This window comes from Alosa pseudoharengus, unplaced genomic scaffold (genome assembly GCF_046254945.1).
Source record: "Alosa pseudoharengus isolate Yale_2024_CS ecotype anadromous, Long Island Sound unplaced genomic scaffold, YU_APseudo_1.1 YU_APseudo_1.1_scf_22, whole genome shotgun sequence".
Classification (NCBI taxonomy): domain Eukaryota; kingdom Metazoa; phylum Chordata; class Actinopteri; order Clupeiformes; family Clupeidae; genus Alosa; species Alosa pseudoharengus.
Window position 1 is genome coordinate 28,153,387 of NW_027468680.1, and position 18,657 is coordinate 28,172,043.

Below are 18,657 nucleotides of genomic sequence, written 5' to 3' on the forward strand. Positions count from 1 at the left end.
TCACAGGCCCCTAGTCTTGCATGAAATGATTACAGACCATAGTACACAGCTCGGACAAAAAAAAATTGGGGCGGGGTGTGGGGTGAGTGGTGTTGTGTTTCATTCAGAGAGGATGTCCACAGACACATGTCCATCAGTGTAAATGTGGCGAACTGCCAAATGCAGTGACTATATAAGCAGTGCAGATCACTGGATCAGTGTAGTCACATTGGACACCAGGCCCTCAAAACATGCAGGTGAAGCAGCTAGCAAGACATACAGTAAACAATGTCCAACCTTATTGAAGTTGGATTAACAGGGGATATAAATTCAAGTGTGATCAAACCCATGGTAGCGGTGTGTAACATGAAAATAAAATAAAAAACCTGGTAGCAATTTGTCTTCTCCAACATTCACAAAAATATGCAGAGTGATGTCATTTTCAGAATGGTGGATCTGTAAAATGAGTTTGAAGATAGCCCCACATCATCACATGCCCTTCACCATACCTAGAGATTCACAAAGAAATTGGTGTCCTTAAAGGTTGGATATTTCCTAATTTTTTTACTTAAAGGAATTATCCGGAGTAAAATGCACTTTAGATCGATTTACGGATGATTTGGGGTGCATACGTTGAGTTTACATCAAAATCATGTCATTCGGATGTGTTTTGAGAAAGTTCGATTGTACCGTTTTCAGTCACAACTCGTAGCCTGGAAGTGAGCGGGGCATTTCAATTGCGCCGCTACAAAACGCTATTTTTATACCTCTTCTACAGTTCCAAACAACATAACACTTACGTGGTAGTGAGTGGATGGTCCCTTAAGCCAAACCGAAGTATCCCGAGGTCTTTAGAGAGTCCAGAATGAATTTCATCAAGCCAGTACCTTTCCGGAAATGTTGCCATCTTTGCCGCCATCTTCAGGGGAAAGTCCGTAGGAGTCTTATTGCTGAGTGTGTTTTAACACGCTCTGGAAATTCACAATTTCGTCGCCGTTTAAAAAAAAAAAAAACATAGTCCAGTCCATACAACTTCATTTCAATTTCGAAAGAAATACTGGACTATGTTTTTTTTTTTTTTTTTAAACGGCGACGACGGTTACAACACGGTTACAACACACTCAGCAATAAGACTCCTACGGACTTTCCCCTGAAGAGGCAGCAAAGATGGCAACATTTCCGGAAAGGTACTGGCTTGATGAAATTCATTCTGGACTCTCTATTCGACCACATAACGACCTAGGGATACTTCGGTTTGGCTTTAGGGACCCTCTACTCACTACCACGTAAGTGTTATGTTGTTTGGAACTGTAGAAGAGGTATAAAAATAGCGTTTTGTAGCGGCGCAATTGAAATGCCCCGCTCACTTCCAGGCTACGAGTTGTGACTGAAAACGGTACAATCGAACTTTCTCAAAACACATCCGAATGACGTGATTTTGATGTCAACTCAACGTATGCACCCCCAATCATCCGTAAATCTAAAGTGCATTTTACTCCGGATAATTCCTTTAAGGCATTAAGATCAATTTCCAAATCAATTTCTGGAGGGTACTGTACAATCAAGATTAAAGGGGAAGAGAAGAGAGAAAGGTGGGGAGAAAGAGAGAGAGAGAGAGCAGAGTACTTAAAGCTTGTCTCAGGATAATGTGGATATCTATATCGCTGAGGCTCTCGCGAGACACAGTGACCAGTGGTTGATTCAAATTGTGTGTTGACAGGTCATGTCCAGGTTCAGGGGCACCACAACACATCCTTGATGATATCCATGGCTAGGATGAGGAGAAAAGAAGGGATATAAGGACACAATATAGGGATGTTGAGGTGCCTTTGAGGATTTGAATGGGAACATAGACAGCACTGCCCTGGCCTCACAATCATCATTCAGACTTTCTTTTAAAAATTCTGTGCACTACATACAGTAAACCCTATTTGACAGATTCATGATAAAAGAACAAGTGGCTTAGCAGGCCAGATCAAAAGCTCAACTTGATTACGACAGAATTGGAGGGTGGACAACATTTTTATTGACATATATAGAGCAATATAACAATATGGGGCCTAATCAATTAATATGTATTAAAGTCATAAAAATATTAGCAAATGTATCAGTGACCATTTTCAGGTCAATTAAATCGTATACACAGGAATTTTAGGACCTATTCATTCTTTGTAAGCTATGTTAAATTGTCACCATAACCATATTTCATTCCGGCATTGATATTACTCTTTGATGTGCTATAAGTCTGTAGAGATGGATAATAAGTATTTTTTTATAAATGTTTTAATGATTTAAATGTGTTTTTGTTTTCCGCAAAGCAAGAAAAGGTCAGACATTAATAAGTATTATCGGTCGTATCCATTTCATTAATCATCTCAGGAATGTTGTTGGCACCAAGAAAAATAACAATATTCTGCTTGCGACCAGGGGAACAGACACCGTAACTCTGCCTGCCTGCCTGATCATCTTCATTATGGAAAAGCTCAACTCTTTGGCCTTCACTCATGAGCAAGATATGGACACTGGTCACTGTATAATCATTTCTAGGGTAGAATAACATTAATTTATTGAAGCAGGCCATCATGCCTGTGGACATCTCCCCACTCTTCTCCATAAGATTCATCACTCTTGGGACATCAAAATGATATCCCTTCTTAATTGTAGATTTCCATTCAGGCCGGACCTCAAGGGTAGACGATGGAGACCGTGTAATGTAGGTGAGGTGCAGCTCTCCACATATGATCTTTAACTCCACATTGGAAAGGCCTTCTTTGGAGGCCACTATTTCATGTGCCTGCTCCATGCAACTCTTCAATTCATCCCTGCAATGATGTCCAGCAAAGTGTGACTTGTCAATGTTGGTAGTAGTCAGTTTTGTGTTATTCACTGTGACTTCCTGAAGTAGTTTGGGACCATCACCATCATTCCACACGGTATAGTGCAATATAACCACTCCTGTCTTGATCCTGACAAAAGTGTTCTGTCCTGCTACATCCAGCAATGCATTTGTCCTTTTGGAGATGGGAAAGGCTTCTACTGCTTTCAAGGCATAGTCTAGGTTAGACTTCAAGACTGAATCAAGAAGACCCTTTCGACCCAAGTCAGTCATAATTGGCAGGATGCACTGAACACCAAGACTCTCAGATACGACTATGGCTTCCCTATGGGAAAGAGAAGTGATTTTAATGCATACAAAAAGATCACAACACTTTATTGGGGCGTAGTCACACCTTGCCATCCATACCGTACCTAAGTACATTTGACCCCAAAAGTCTGGTTCGTTTGACCAGTGTGCTCTGTACGCTTATCCATGTCCGCTTGAGGAGGTAGACTCGGGCACGGTACAGTTTGAGCACAGCAGCTCAACCGTGCCTGGGAAGTGGGTACAGTTTGATAGTATGCAGTGTGAGTGTGGACCAAGAACAGGAGAAAACCATACTCAGGCAAGGTGACCGTAGTGTGAGTAGGCTACGAGTAGTCTCCGTCGTTATCGTGAAACGGGGCCCAGGGCCCAGTTCCCCGAAAGCATAAGCCTAAGAGCATCATAAAGTCCCTCTTACAAACGTCTTAAAATTTGCAGACTGTTTCCCGAAACCATCGTAGCTTAAAGAGCGTTGTGAAAACACTCGTAGATCTAGGTTCTCGTTACCGGCTAAGAATGTCTTAACAGGTACTTCTCACTGAGGTCACCAACAGGACATACAGAGGAATTACATCTTAGAATACATTATCCAACTTACGTCCTTATTCTTTCTTTTGTGGGGCAGCCGTGGCCTACTGGTTAGCGCTTCGGACTTGTTACCGGTTGCCGGTTCGAACCCCGACCAGTAGGCACGGCTGAAGTGTCTTGAGCAAGGCACCTAACCCCTCACTGCTCCCCGAGCGCCGCTGTTGTTGCAGGCAGCTCACTGCGTGGGGATTAGTGTGTGCTTCACCTCACTGTGTGTTCACTGTGTGCTGAGTGTGTTTCATTAATTCACGGATTGGGATAAATGCAGAGACCAAATTTCCCTCACAGGATCAAAAGAGTATACTTATACTTTATTGTGTTTACTTGTGATGAAACAGATTTTAGCGTGCAAAATAGTATACAATACGACATACAATGCTTTCAGGGAACTGGGCCTTGAGCTAGCATGCTAGTTGCCCGTTTAAATCCTCACAGTTGGAAGCCTGGGCTTTTAGCTCAGTGGTTAAAGCGTTCGACTCCCTGCTGGTGTGTGTGGAGGTGTGCAGGTTCGAGGGCAGTGAGCGGTGGACGAATTACGACCTCGGTTACACGAGCATGTTAGGGGAACAGTTGGAAAAACCCAGAGCCCAGGGCCCCGTTTCCCGATAACGATGGAGACACGCACTTACTAGGGTTTTCTATGATTCAGTTTTCCCGACTGTTTCCCGAACATGGTCCTAGCGTGAAAGCACGTGCACTGCTCTTAAGACACAGGGGAGCTGTCCACGTCAATAGTTCTGAAATATCCTCTAATTTGATGGTGATGTCAGGTGACTTCACGTCACAGCTAGGCCTACCGTCTGTTCAACTTCGGATCTACACATTAAAGCAACACCAAAGAGTTTTTTGCATCTTAAAATATTGTTTCCAAAATCGTTTCATCAACTCGTAACAGGGTGAACGGCACTTCTGCATTCTCTTCGCGACCCTCTATCGGCTATAACCGCACTATGCAAGTTTGCCAGATCGGGTAGGGATCTGTAGTTCGATGGAATGAGACATAAGAAACTACAAATTTGACTTGCTTCTGATGTCAATCATACTTTCATAAAATCATGCAACGTAAGGGATGTTACTCTACCTTGTCTGTAGACATCTTATTTCTAAAGCCAGTGCTGGATAAACAAATAGCGTGGGTGTGACAGGAAAAGTGCTTTGGTGTTGCTTTAATTCACACCAATACAAAAATAGAAAAACTTTGACAAGCATTCCACGTACAGTAGGCTACATACCACACACATAAATAATTGTAATTAGGCTATTTAAAATTAGATTCTTGCACCGTTTGTGTTTGTGTTACTTAAGAAGACGTTTGAAGATAAGAAAGAGGTCGAGTAAGAAAGGGAGGAAATGTGTAGGCTTAAATAGGCTAACATAAGTCTAGGCTTAGATTTTGGCGCAGCACAGACTAAACCATGTTCCTTTCTCTGCTTTTACCTATAGGCGTAATAAAAGATAGCCTACACTTACACAAAGATAATGGCAAACTATTCTGGCAACGTCTCGTTTCTGTGTGTGTGTGTGTGTGTGTGGCCTAGGCTACTCACAGAATGGCAGAGCAGTTGTGAGGAGATGATTTTGCTCAATGTGACACAAAATGTATGGGCTTGAAATCGCGTAAAATCCCTGACTGTACCTTTAATTTACAGATGAGTAGCCTAAAAGTTATTATGCCACAATCTCATATTCATTAGCACAAATAAATATCATCTTAACATTCTACTTACACTGCTGAAGTGGTGAATGGGTAGAATTCGTTCATGCTGTTGGTCATGGTCATGGTTTTGCTTGTTCGCAAAATAATCTATTGCCAACAATTTAGATAATCAATTTTAAAATGAAGGCAGAACTAAGCCACAAGTTCTCTACAAAATCAAACCAGGCCACTAGATCTAAGACTGAAATAACCACTCAGTCTACTCTTCGACTGGTGTTTATTTCCGTGGTTAAGTTTCATTTTCCTCAGATCCACGTCACGAACGTGACAGTTCATTAAAGGTACAGTAGGCCTATAGATTTTTCTGTTAAAAATAAAATATGCTTAAGGACCGGAGGAAAATAGGGGAGGGTCATGTCTTTTTATTCTTTGTTGAGGGGAGGGTCACCTAACTTTTTTTGTCTAGGAGGGAGGGTCACCCATCTTTTGTATTAATGAAAACAGCAAAAAATCAAAGTGGCTTGTTTGATTGTTGATTTCTGTCGCCATATAACGTTCTCTTTCGTTCCATAGCTCTGTCAACATTGAACAAAATATAGAAAATGTCAACATTCGTCCCCATTAACGTTGGAAGGGTTGGAGCAACAAAGTAGCCTACTTTATTCACGCCTAACAGCCTATATCCATTTGGTCAACTTTATCCAGCCCTAAAAAAGCTAAATTTAACTTTGGTTTACTTGTAGTTTACCGTGTAGCCTAACTTTAAACAGTGTGCATGCTTAACACAAAGCACACATCCAGCTCCTAACGTTTTGACAAGCATTTCTACCAATTGACCTTGTTCCTGCCCATCTCTAGCTTTGCTGTCTCCATCCTTTCTGTTTTTGTTGTTTGCAAAAAAATATATAGTATTTATTGGTAACCAGCAACAAGTGCAATTTCTTAATCGCTGTCATTCTCTCTCCTGCCAACAAAAATGTGTTAGGCCTACGTTCCAAGTAGCAGTGCGTAATTCTGCTTCATAAAGTTGAACAAATACATTTGGTCATATAAATAGCCAGTTTATGGTCTACAGTGTAGTTGGTAAGTTATGGTAGGCCAACTTGGAGTGAATATACAGGGGGAATTCTTTGTCTAGCTGAGTAGCCTGGCAGGTGCGCACGTAGGCATAGCCTATACGGCCTAACCGCGCAAGCGCTAATGAATCTTGCCACGTCGTTAACTTAAATAGGCCTAGGTTAACATCACTCTGAGTTCGCATTCAAGCAAGCAAAACGATGATTTGAATACATATGTTTCACTGGAAGGGCAAGGGGTAACAACAGGACAACACAGGCCAGAATGCAGGACTATGTTATGAGTATTACAATAAGGGACCGTTCGTTATTTATAAACGGGGTCACCGGAGGGATTTTGAGTGCTTCAATCAAAAGTTGCATGACACTGCCCTGCCTGCAAGAAAAATTTCAACGATCCTCCAGCAGTTTTTCATAAAAGACATAACCCTTCCCGGTCAATCGTCGAAACCCTAGCCTAGCTATGGAGCGCTATAAAGACACATCCAACTCATCCTCTGCTTTCTGATCTTACACATCACACTTCACCAAGATGGTGGCCATTTCTGTAGCTTTACTCACTAACATTGTTGTGGAAACACAATAAGCATGGAAACTAAATGCACACTTCCTGCAACTGCATTAGCCTACTTGAAATAATTTACTCCTCTAGTAAGTATTCACATGAAATAAAACAATAAAACATTGAGACCATTCAACAAAGCACACTGGGTAATAACAAATTCAACACATGGACTTGTTGCTATGGACTCGTCTCTAGGCTTCCTCAGTCATTGTAAAGCTGCCAAAGCTGAACATTATCCAAAACTCAATTTCTCAGACGAGCGTCAATTTGGGAGCTTGCTACACTCCTTCTTAAATGACTTGAAAAGACCGTACAATTTCACAAATAATCACAGGGACCGAAAAATACCTAACAAGCCAACTTTTTCCGGGTTTAGGCCTATCATTTTAACTTTTCCCCGCTGTCTTGCCGTTTTAATATTTTCCCGTAGAATATCCCATATTGCTGTAATACTCTCATAACATTAGTCCTGCATTCTGGCCTGTCTCTGTGTTGTCCTGTTGTTACCCCTTGCCCTTCCAGAGAAACAGATGTATTCAAATAATCGTTTGCTTGCTTGAATGCGAACTCAGAGTGATGTTAACCTACAGTAGGCCTATTTAAGTTAACGACGTGGTTGTTGTGAGAGCACGATTCATTGGCGCTTGCCGTGTTCGTCCGTAGGCTATGTCTACGTGCGCACCTGCCAGGCTAAGAGCCAAATAAATCCCCCTGTATATTCACTCCAAGTTGGCCTACCATAACTTACCAACTCTAGCCTACACTGTAGACCATAAACTGGCTATTTATATGACCAATGTATTTGTATTCTGTATTCTGCTTTATGAAGCAGAATTACGCACCGCTACTTGGAACGTAACACATTTTTGTTGGCAGGAGAGAGAATGACAGCGATTAACAAATTGCACTTGTTGCTGGTTACCAATAAATAGGGCCTACTATATATTTTTTTGCAAACAACAAAAACAGAAAGGATGGAGACAGCAAAGCTAGAGATGGGCAGGAACAAGGTCAATTGGTAGAAATGCTTGTCAAAACGTTGAGCTGGATGTGTGGATGAATGAAGCACAAGTATGCTTTATAAGCATGCACACTAAAGGCTATAGGCTACACGGTAAACTACAAGTAAACCAAAGTTAGCTTTTTTAAGGCTGGATGAAGTTGACCAAATGGATATAGGCTGTTAGGCGTGAATAAAGTAGGCTACTTTGTTGCTCCAACCCTTCCAACGTTAATGGGGACGGATGTTGACATTTTCCGTATTTTGCGTGAGAAACCCGGGAAATCTCCCTTATTTTCATTGTTCAATATTGACAGAGCTATGGAACGAAAGAGAACGTTATATGGCGACAGAAATCAACAATCAAACAAGCCACTTTGATTTTTTGCTGTTTTCATTAATAAAAAAGTTAGGTGACCCTCCCCTCAACAAAGAATACATGACCCTCCCCTATTTTCCTCCGGTGACCCCGTTTATAAATAACGAACGGTCCCTAATATGGGATATTCTACGGGAAAATATTAAAACGGCAAGACAGCAGGGAAACGTTAAAATGATAAACCCGGAAAAAGTTGGCATGTTAGGTATTTTTCGGTCCCTGTGATTATTTGTGAAATTGTGCAAACGGCCTTTTCAAGTCATTTGAGAAGGAGTGTAGCAAGCTCCCAAATTGACGCTCGTCTGAGAAATTGAGTTTTGGATAATGTTCAGCTTCGGCAGCTTTACAATGACTGAGGAAGCCTAGAGACGAGTCCATAGCAACAAGTTCATGTGTTGAAGTTGTTATTGCCCAGTGTGCTTTGTTGAATGGTCTCAATGCTTTATTGTTTTATTTCATGTGAATACTTAGGAGTAACTTTTCAAGTAGGCTAATGCAGTTGCAGGAAGTGTGCATTTAGTTTCCATGCTTATTGTGTTTCCACAACAATGTTAGGGAGTAAATCTACTGAAATGGCCACCATCTTGGTGAAGTGTGATGTGTAAGATCAGAAAGCAGAGGTTGATTTTAGGACGGTAGCATATGTCGATGTGTTATCATATCATATCATATCATATCATATCATATCGCGTAAGAGCGTGGGCGGAAGACATCGACAATTGACCGGGGAGGGTCATGTCAACTCTTTGAAAATGCTGCTGGAGGGTCGTTGAAAATTATATTGCAGACAGGGGAGGGTCATGCATCTTTTGATCGAAGCAAAATCCCTCCGGTGATCCCGTTTATAAACTAGATGTACCGCGTAGCGGTACAAAATATGACCGCCGCTCAGTCCTGCACATCCATTCCGCGAAAATAAATCATATTAATGAATTTGTCTCCATCTTCTACTCCATCCCCCACTCTTGAAACTTTTGTGTATGCTTGTTTGGAATGTGTGTTTGCACACATTCCGCACACAAAGTAGCCTACTGGCGCTGCAAAGGTGAATAGATTTGTTTCTGGGCCAAAAAATCTGTAACATTGTTATAAAACCTTTAAAATCTCTAAACAATCACAAGTAGGGCAGTTCATCATAGTCCATCCATTGCAACTGGACTGATGAAAGGTACACCTGTAGGCTACATTGTATTTGGGAAAAGCAGAAGGTAGCAGCATAATGTATTTATTTATTTATTATTAAACTAAAACAATCCCTGTCAGTTCCATGCAGTTTTCAACAGCTATCAAGAAGAGAGGTCATGTCATGGATTTTTGTGAATGTTTCTTCTTCTACATATGCATAGGTTTAGTCATCTAGTTCAAATTATATTCAGCTTTATTGTCAATGCACAAATTAAATACCAGTAGTCTAAAACAAAATGCCGTTTTACCCAGTGGTGCAAATAACTGACATGTCCAAAAGGGCCTTCATGAAATGCGTTGCGAGACTGTTCATACACATTTTAACGGGCAAAGTTGAAGAGCTACTCTCCGTTATTGTTTGTGCAAATAATATGCTGATTCATGTGCCCTTGCATTTTGCAACCATGAGGTCCATGGTTAAGCTCAATCTTTTGACGCAATCTTTTGATTTTCACCCAGCCTAGTCCATGGTAGGCGCCCGATAGAAATATTGTTTAATTTTGCGATTGAGATATCCACGCACTGGCGCCCCCCCTGCGACGTGTTCGCCCCCCGGTTTTAGAGCTATTCTAAATGCAAAAATGCATAGACATTGCATGACAAAACCGTGACTGTTAACAAACTATAAGCTATATAAGGTAGGCCCTATGCTAGGCCTATTACACAACACAAATTGTCACCAGGCTATGCTGGCGACCCAAATAAAATCTCCGTTGGAACCAATGGCTTACACCTTACAGTATCAAGCTGCCACCTCTTGGCGAAAAGTTAATAGTTTTGCATATCAGTAGTAATACATTTCACGTAGCTGTGAATCACGGAAAGGGCGAATGAAGTGGACACTTCTAAATGGAACCCAACCCACTGTACAGTAACTCAAGGTCTGTGGCTAAAGCAGCCATAATGAAAGCGTTATCATTGTTTGGATACTTCACACACACGTGTTTTTTAATCGCATAGACTACAACTACCAAGCTGGAATCAAAGCACATCGACTCCCCTCTCACACCCTAAACACGCACTTCGAACAAACAAAAGGCGCCTCAGTCTCACGGAATAGCCATAGGCAAAACTGTATCTGACCGGTGTAACGTTGATACTAAACCATCCATCGCAAAGAATGATTTTTGTAGCACGTGCAACAAATATGTGTAGGTACAGCCCTGCCCTGAATACATCTCAACGTGCGCTCTAAAACATCTGGTTTAAATGGAGATGTAGATCATCACGGGATCATAGACAGGTTATCTTTCAGGTAGCCTAGGCCTATATATTTTCCATTAAAAAACCATCACGTAGCGAACGTGTTGTGGCTAGCCTAGGTTATGGTCATAAGCAAATGAGATGACAGTCGAAAGATACAATTAGTGCTGTTATCGATTTGCTTGGTAGCCTATAAACGCATTTATGGTTTTCTACAAATACATCAATAATCAAATTGGCCTCCATCACTCAACCATGCTAACGGTAACATTATTTTACCTACGTTCTGCTATTGATAGGATTAACGTAGCCTACCTGCAGTAAAAAACAAGCATGTCCGATAAACATTCTCAGATTTATTTCGGCTTCAAGAGGAAATGGGAATTACATTTCATGCAGAAATCATCCTACCCTTAGACGTTCTCTGCGGTAAACTACTGTAGCCTACAGTCTTGTCCTTGTAGGAAGCATAGTGTCTTTCTAACCCACTTTAGATTAACTTCCAACAAAATTACGTCTCACTGCAACGATGCGCCATCTAGTGGACAAACGACTACTTATCGCCAATACTGGAAATGCAGCCATGATGATGATGATGAATATTTATTTTGGCTTTCTTTTAATCCTACTGAATTTGTAATTATGTATCAGCCGTTCTAATACCGATAGTATGTGGGTGCCTGTGTGTGTGTGTGCATGTGTATATGTGTGCACCACCATCTACAGGCCAATGAGTGTAGAGTCACTAAATGTACACATAACCTAATTTTTTAGACCCCCCCATGGATGAAATTCTACGAAACTTGGCATACCCACAGAGAATGTCAGGTTAATCATACACATAAAATTTGGTGCAGTTCTGAACGTCTTTACTGAAGAGAGGGGCGATTAAAGCAGAATGATATTGCATTTTTTACCGGGGGGGTGCAAATCACAAATGAGTGATTATGGGCTAAGTTGATGTGGGCCCTTGAGACCAACATACCATAAAAATTTCTTCATCCTCGGTGCCACGGTTCAGGTAGTTATTTAGGAAAAACTGCATTTTTTGGGTTTCGGGGGGCCCAGCGCGGAGGGGGAGTGGCCCCCGGGGACCAAACGAAATTTTTCCGTAAAAGTCTAGTGGGGCTACATACCCACCAAATTTCATGTGCCCCGGTGTTTCGGTGCCCCGGGTATCGTTGACCAAAATTTCAGGAAGTAGATGACGGGAAAAAAAAAAAAAAAAAAAAAAAACAATCCCTATATGACCGCTTCGCTAGCTTCGCTAGCGGCGGTCATAATAACGAACGGTCCCTTGATAATGATGAATAATGAATATAATGAAAGTTTCCGAAAACATAGTACATATAATTTACTGTACACGCCTTGCATGACAGCAACCATTGCCTTTTATTTGGAGTTAGCCTACTGATGTGATCAGTTGTGCTATTTCTAGGCTACATAATGTACATGAAGAAATGTAGGCTATACTAAATTTGGCTCCCTTCAAGGTTGTATTTTTTCCTAATTGTTTTCATTGTGACATTTCAATAAATCACTAAAAGACAATATTTTATTACCAGTTTTTAGTCAACTTGACCAGGGTGACAATAATCCAGGAGGGCACTGAACATCAGCAAAAACTGAACTCTACGTAGTTATGGGATTAAATGACGCTTACAGTGCCCCCCTCCTCCCCCTCCTCCTCCCCGTACTGTACAATCAATTTAACATAGTCGTAATATACCTCGTTTAAGAGTCTCAGGAATCGATCAATGTTAAGCTTTCTATGACAAAAAGTGTTTTGTGTTTTGTGCATTACTGTATTTGATTAATAACACTATACATTTGATCAAACTACTATTTGACTATGACAATGTCAGACTAAGTATAGGAAGCATGGTTGCAAATAAACTGGTTTAATGGTTTAAGACTTGAATTGTGATATAGTCCAGAAGGCACTGAGCTTTCTAGTAACTCCTTTCTTTTTATTTTAGGCATTGCAGAGTGATTCATTGTTCATTTTTATATGAGAACATATTTCTTTGGCAAGGCTAAATAATTTGAGTTTAAATGCTTTCTTGCTTATATAAAGGCTCACATTTTTACCTAGACCATAATCACTGTTCCAACTGTCTTGTGTGCACACTCCCCTACTGCACACAAGTCCTCCAGTCTTATTCTGCAACAGCTTGTATGATTATGCTATGTAAGAAACATACGTTTAGGGAGAGGTAGAAAGCCAAGACCACCCTTCATAAATTGAGACCCTCCCCGCTCTTTTTCTATGAAATAATTATTTACTCTCTGTGCATAAACACCATCAAATCTCTTGCTGTAGGTGTAGGTACTATTCCACCAGTATCTTAACAAGACCGGATTTTTTTCAGACAACTGTGTTGCACCTCCAGTTCATGTAAACTATTTTGCTCCTTTAATTGTGCAACCAACCAGTATTGTTGAGATGATGAGAGCCTGACAGAAGTGAGAGCGAACAGAGACATCTTTAGAGCAGGAGGGGAAGGGAGGAAAGAAACACTAAGGGAAATATGAATGGGAATGTGAAAGAACAGAACGCAACAAAAACTACACTACACTGTACAATAAACATGTGTTTTCCTCCTCCACCCCTTCACCGTCCTTTGCTGTCTCTTTTGGTTCCGGGAAATTACAGTAAAAACTAGAATACATAAAGTCTTTACCGGAAAAAGTTAAGAAGGAGACAACACTGTAGACCTGCTTAACACTGGCCAGAATAGGTCATTTTGATCATTTTCTTGTGTGGGCCTTGTTATGAACGCCTCTTTATAGCTCCATGCTCCTGCTCCATGCTATTCTTCACCTCCACAACCTTCTGCAGCACCTTGCCCAGGTTCACCTGGGGCAGCCATGGCCTACTGGTTAGGGCTTCAGACTCGAAACCGGAGGGGTGGCGGTTCGGACCCTGACTAGGAATGGCAGAAGGGCCTTTGAGCAAGGCACCTAACCCCTCACTGCTCCCTGAGTGCCGCTAGCAGGCAGCTCACTGCGTCACACTCAAATGCAGAGACCAAATTTCCCTCACGGGATCAAGAGTATATACTTACACTTATACCCGGGTCTGCGGCCGGATCTCGATGGTGTCCTGAGACAAACTTGTCCAGGTTCGGTGACTACACAAACTGTCCTTTTTTATACCCTCTTTACATTTACAAAGGTCAACATACTTCCGTATGTGTGAATTGACCCACTCCATAGTAGCATAGACATGTGATGATTTTTGCCCAGTTAATGGCTGAAAATAGCAATTTACTTTGATGTAGCGAAGCTGTCCCCATAGGCAATACGTATATGGTCTAAATGCATATTCTAGTCTTACTCAAAACTGTGCAGATTGATGTAATTATGCAATAACCTACTACTTGTATGAAATTATGTAATCTTACCTTGGCTCTTTTGCCAGTTGGTAAATGTTACCGCCCAGCTGTGGCGAGAGAAGTTGTGACCACTGGTTCCCCCTTGTTTCCCAAGCTACCCTAACATGTTAGAAGCCTTGTGTCAAGACACACACATACACACACACAAACACAAAAGTGAAAATAGGACAGTTGGTCAGAAATGAAGTGGGGCTGTTTCTCAAGGGCGATTTTTCACATACTGTACAGTACATCTCTGTTTGTCAAGGTCATCGAGTACTGTCATGCACAGAGCACTGTAACTGCTTGGCAGCTCTAACTGTTGGCTGCAGCAACTCAAGCCAGGTAGAACTGATTGTTTTCATTTTTGCCGTATACTTGGTGAGCTCAAGAAACAAAGACCTATGTGACCTATGGTCCTTTAAGAGAATGTTGGTTTCTCTTAAGCTGATGTTGTTAAGTTGATGTCTGAGGAGCGAGATCAGGAGAGAGGGAAGGGACATAAGGGCTGCTGTTAGGCCTCTGAGGGGAGATAAAACACACTGCTGTATAAGAGCATTCACACCAGACATTAGTGTGTTTATGTAACACACTTACAGATTCATGAAGGAGAATGTGCTACATATAACTTTTAAAGAACAATACATAAATGAAATGAAATTAGATTACATTAGATCAGATTCCACTTTATTGTCATTGTTCAGACTACAAGTAAAGACAACGAAATGCTGTTTGCGTCTAACCAGAAGAAGCATAAAAGTGCAATGTGATATACAAAGTCAAAATCAGTCGATATTGGACAAAACTAATACAATATTACTAAATATTTGACAAAGATTCCAATGTTTAAGCTAATAAATAGTATACAGTAACACTGAAAAGATGAAGCGGCGAAGTTGAGCTCAGAAGTAAGTCAAATCCATAATTACATAATTAAAAGGCTCCTCAGATGTAACAAAATGTTCAATTGAACTGGATGGTCCATCCCAATGTTCATTCTCCCTAAATCCTCTCTGGTGTCTGTTATGTTAATGCTATAGGCCTAATTCAGACTACTTGTGGAATGATAGAAAACTCTTCTTATTTGCTTATCTTATATCATGTACATAAAAATACCCTTGATTTCAATATGGTTTCTGTCCCATGTTAATAAAGACAGTGGTCTGTCGTATGGCGCATCTCTGGTTGGTTGTTAGCACCAATGAATATAACAAATCTATCTTCAGGCTCAAGGTCATCACGATGAAGAAACTCAACTGTTTTGCCTTCACTCATGAGCAAGATCTGGACAGCACCCTTATGTTTAGCTTTAGGGCTGGAAGCTATCAGGTGCTGGAAGCAGGCCAACATTCCTGGGGACATCTCCCCACACTTCTCCATTTGGTTCATCGCTCTCAGGACGTCGCTCAGATAGTTATTCTCAATTTTTACTCTTCGATCAGGTCGAATCTCAATGGCACTGGAGGGGTTTAGAGTGACGTAGGTGAGGTGCAGCTCTCCACATATGATCTTCAGCTCCACATTGTCAAGACCTTCCTTTTTAGAGGCCACTTTCTCATGTGCCTGCTTCATGCAACTCTTAATTTCATCCCTGCAACAATGTCCAATAAAGTGTGACTCACAAATGTCTTCAATTGTCAGCTGCTTATTCTTCACATTGATTTTCTGAAGAAGTTTGAGACCATTATTGTCACTTCGCACAACATAATGGAAGGGAGGGGGGTCAAATGGATATGAATAGAATGTGAAAAGTCCTTGCTCTCCTTCCACCTGTAGTACAGCATTGGTCTTTTTGGACATGGGCATGGCCTCTAGAGCTTTCATGGCATAGTCCAGGTTCAATTTTAAGACTGAATCCAGAATGCCTAACTTAGTCTTAACTGATAGGATGCATTCAACATCAAGAGTGTTGACCTCAAAGACTCTCCTGTGGAAAAGAATGGTAGCCTCTTACATAAATATACAAAGATGCACAAAGTATGAAACATTATTTCCAACCAAACTCGTCTAAAAAAGTTACATCATGACTGAAAACATTAATGAGTGACTGAGAAAGATGTTTTACCACACCCAGTCATTGTTTTATACAGCTCATTTTGCCTTTACCAGCCAGCCCCATGATATTGTTTCTATAGCCTATACAACAACTCTACAACTAGCCTACTACCGACTAATCAAGTTTAGGCCTATTTACATTCAATAATTGTGTTAATATTGTTTATTGTTTGTTCATTCATCTTCCACATCAAAAAATACTTCCAATGTTAGTCTTTGTGTGTCTCCTGGTGCCAAGCAGCATAGGCCTACCACTGGAGAGCCAAGCAATGCTAGATTTAACATTCACCTATTCCATTTTATCACTCACTTTGAATTAGGCTACTGATAGCTCTGGACCAGACCTAGGTTATTTCAAATAACAAAATGTTCCTTGTCTAGGCTTAAACGTTTAATAACAATGTTTTCAACCTTGTGGCAAATTAACTATAGCCTAGACATCTATTTTCTTAGCCTAATCTAGGCTACAATCTTCTAAACATTTTTCCCCCCAGAGTGCCATTTTCTAAGTGACCAAAATGGAAAAATAAATAAATCATTAACTTACTTTATATCGTCAGAGGACGTCATGCTGGTTGACGTAATAAGTATAGGCCTATTCTATCCTATAAATAATCACAATTTAAAATCAACTTCTCTTCAAAATATGCCTGCTCAGAAGGTCTTAACAGATCTTGCGGTGTCTGTGACCTCGAGAAACGGAGATCTATGTGAAAACCTATTGTAGGCTATACAGTCTAGTGAAAACTCCCCGGATTTCTCATTTTAATACTTGTTCACTTTCATTTCCTGGTTAAGTTTCGTTTTCCTCTGGACCAAGGGACATCAGACAGTAGCCTACTTTAAAGGGGCAGTGCATTCTGCATTGATTTTTGTAGTAAGCAAGTTACCCAATGCAGTTTGTAACTTAAACAGCAAAATCTATGTGCATGACATCGCATTTGTTTGTTTGTTTTCAGTCATTGACTGCCCTATACAGGAGCGTGTGGTCCATATGGGCAGGTGGGGAAGCGAACTACCTGAAGCATCCTCCACAAAAAATAGTTCCTCAGTAAGTCATTGCTCCAAGTCAAGTAATGTGATTGTCACATTCATTATCTATAGTTTCTGTAGGCTTTCCAACTATTTGTGGTCTATTGACATCAACTTTTGGATAATGGTGGCGATTCTCGTTGAGTTTAATGTGTCATGCAATGTTGGGGCAGGGCACGATCGCATTCCTCAATAATTTATCGCATAACCCTGGCGGCTTCAATAAGGATTGCAATCCACGCTAAAAGACGCCTGTATGGTCGTAAAGTAGCCTAGTCTGCCCCATGGTCATATTCTAGAACTGCTAGTTATAAATTAGGCCTATCGTTTCATTTCAAGAAGCAGAAATGGCGAGTAGTGTTGCACCTGTTAACCGTGTTGAGCTTCTGCTAAAAAAAACAAAACAATTTGAGAGGTTGAAATTAGAAGATACGTTAGATAGATAGTTAGCAGGCCAGACAGAACACAAAAAAAATGTTTTGTTTATGCTTCGGTTTAACGTGATGAGAACGGTGCAAACTTAACTGATGGGTTAATGATCTACAATTCTGACTGTGACATGATTTAAGCATACAGCAAAGTCCTGTAAAATGTCATTTTAATGTAGCCCAAAATGATAGGCTATTAAAAAAAAGTCAGACTTTCTGCCCTACCAAAATGTATGGACTGCACGCTACTGGCCCTATATATCCATGGTTTAGGCTAGTTTTTGTTTCAGGGACAGGCTAGTAGCTGAGGCTACCCCTACTTTGTTCCCAATTTTCACAAGCAAACTCAAACAAACTTAGAGAGGGAAGACAAACCATGGGAAATGTAAAAGAATTCCTCAACCTTTGCTTTCTCCATTTTGCTTCCAGGTTTGTTTGTTTAATTTAAGGCCATTTCAGCAACTAAGGCTATTTAATGGCCAGAGCACAGGTGTTATAGAAACTTAAATATGTTTTTTTTTAATCTATGCTAGTAAGATATTCTAAAACCTTCAAAGGTGGGACCCAGAGCCATATAAAGGTACCTTTATATGGCTCTGGTGGGACCTTACTAAAAACATCTGCTAAAGAATCTTGACGATAAAATTGTTGTCTTTTGGTTTTCAAGGCATGGCAAAAGATCAAAATATGTCTTATTGTCTTAGCACTTTGCTTATTGTGTCATTGAGGATTCATATGATTTAAACTGACATATCTTACACAGGCAGTGTTGCAGAACTGTTTGGATTTACATACAAGTTGGTTCAATATTGCAAACAACTCATCTATATTATATTTGACCATGTCTGCTTACGGACCACTTGGGATAGCTTGCGGACCACCAGTGGTCCCCAGACCACACTTTGAGAAACACTGTTATAGACCATTGTACTGGGCACTGGTTAGAGAAGTGGTGAAGAGAATTAAAAGGCATAAAATTGAAATGGACATG

At 40.7% G+C, this 18,657-nt stretch overlaps 1 long non-coding RNA gene across 1 annotated transcript; it reads right to left on the reverse strand.

The window, feature by feature from the left end:
• Positions 1–1,982: 1,982 nt before the first annotated feature.
• LOC143139040 (uncharacterized) lies at positions 1,983–5,665 on the reverse strand. Its single transcript, XR_012990323.1, has 2 exons — positions 5,437–5,665; positions 1,983–3,140 (listed from the first exon to the last, which is right to left on the reverse strand). It is a non-coding gene; the product is annotated as an uncharacterized LOC143139040 (long non-coding RNA).
• Between the last annotated feature and the right edge of the window lie 12,992 nt (positions 5,666–18,657).